This window comes from Cyprinodon variegatus, unplaced genomic scaffold, assembly GCF_000732505.1.
Source record: "Cyprinodon variegatus isolate N-32 unplaced genomic scaffold, C_variegatus-1.0 Scaffold2778, whole genome shotgun sequence".
Lineage (NCBI taxonomy): Eukaryota > Metazoa > Chordata > Actinopteri > Cyprinodontiformes > Cyprinodontidae > Cyprinodon > Cyprinodon variegatus.
In genome coordinates, this window is record NW_015153231.1 from 12,843 (window position 1) to 14,562 (window position 1,720).

The 1,720-nt window shown below is 42.4% G+C and overlaps 1 long non-coding RNA gene across 1 annotated transcript in view; it reads right to left on the reverse strand.

Moving 5' to 3' along the window:
* The window catches only part of LOC107081056, an 11,737-nt gene extending 11,301 nt beyond the window's left edge, over positions 1-436 (reverse strand). Inside the window, exon 1 of the long non-coding RNA XR_001481021.1 lies at positions 276-436. This is a non-coding gene — a long non-coding RNA (uncharacterized LOC107081056). The remainder of the gene's footprint in view (positions 1-275) is intronic.
* Between the last annotated feature and the right edge of the window lie 1,284 nt (positions 437-1,720).

Here is a 1,720-nt window from a genome sequence, read left to right on the forward strand (position 1 = left end):
TGGGAAGATAAACTGGTTTGGTTTTAACTGGGAGGATAAACTGGTTCAGTGTTAAATGGGAAGATAAACTGGTTTGGTTTTAACTGGGAGGATAAACTGGTTCAGTGTTAAATGGGAAGATAAACTGGTTTGGTTTTAACTGGGAGGATAAACTGGTTCAATGTTAAATGGGAAGATAAACTGGTTTGGTTTTAACTGAGAGGATAAACTTTCATGTTAATTGGAAGGACAAACTGGGACAAGGATAATGACAGCGTGTAAGTTTAATGACTTACTACTTATAGGTCTCTGAGCGGACGTATTCGAAGACATGGGAGACTCCCAGTTGAAACTGGTCTGCGATGGGAGTGACCCACGGATTGTTCTCAGCTTTGAACACCTGCTTTGGACCAGTTAGATCCAGATTCCCTGCAAAGACAATTATTACAATCAGTTAGGCTTCTATTATTTAGTCATGATTTGCAAAGTGTCCAGTCTATAGCGTCCACTGTAAAGCGTCCAGTCTAAAATTTCCAGTTTATAGCATCCAGTCAATAGGGTCCAATCAATAGCGTCCAGTCTAGAGTTTCCAGTCTAAAGCGTCCAGTCTTAACAGTCCAGTCTATAGCATCCAGTCTAAAGCTTCCAGTCTAAAATGTCGAGTTTAAAGCATCCAGTCTATAGCGTCCATTGTAAAGCGTCCAGTTTATAGCATCCAGTCCAAAGCGTCAATTTAATAGCGTCCAGTCAATAGCGTAGAGTCTAGAGTGTCCAGTCTACTGCGTCCAGCCCAGAGCGTCCAGTCAATACCGTGCAGTCTAAAGCGTCCAGTCTAGAGTGTCTAGTCTAAAGCGTCCAGTCTATAGCGTACAGTCTAAATCATCCAGTCTAGAGTTTCCAGTCTAAAGCGTCTAGTCTTAAGCTTCCAGTCTATAGAATCCAGTCTAAAGCGTCCAGTCTAAAATGTCCAGTTTATAGCGTCCAGTCTAAAGCGTCCATTCAATAGCATCCAGTCAAGTGTCCAGTCAATATTGTACAGTCTACTGCATCCAGTCTAAAGTGTCTAGTCTAAAGTGCTCAGTCTAGAGCTTCCAGTCTAAAATGTCAAGTTTAAAGCATCCAGTCTATAGCGTCAATTGTAAAACGTCCAGTCTAAAATGTCCAGTTTATACTGTCCAGTCTAAATCATCCAGTCTATAGAGTCTAGTCAATAGCATCCAGTCAATAGCGTTCAGTCTAGAGTGTCCAGTCAAGGCGTCCTGTCTATAGCTTGCAGTCTATAGCGTCCAGTCTAAAGCATCCAGTCTAGAGTGTTCAGTCTGGAGTGTCCAGTCTGATGCATCCAGTCTAGAGCTTCCAGTCTAAAATGTCGAGTTTAAAGCATTCAGTCTAAATCATCCAGTCTATAGAGTCTAGTCAATAGCATCCAGTCAATAGCGTTCAGTCTAGAGTGTCCAGTCAAGGCATCCTGTCTATAGCATGCAGTCTATAGCACACAGTCTGAAGCATCCAGTCTAGAGCTTCCAGTCTAAAATGTCGAGTTTAAAGCATTCAGTCTAAATCATCCAGTCTCGAGTGTCCAGTCTAAAATGTCCAGTTTATAGCATCCAGTCTATAGCGTCCCATCTATAGCGTCCAGTCTAAATCATCCAGTCTCGAGTGTCCAGTCTAAACTGTCCAGTTTATAGCATCCAGTCTATAGCGTCCCATCTATAGCGTCCAGTCTAAATCCTCCAGTCTA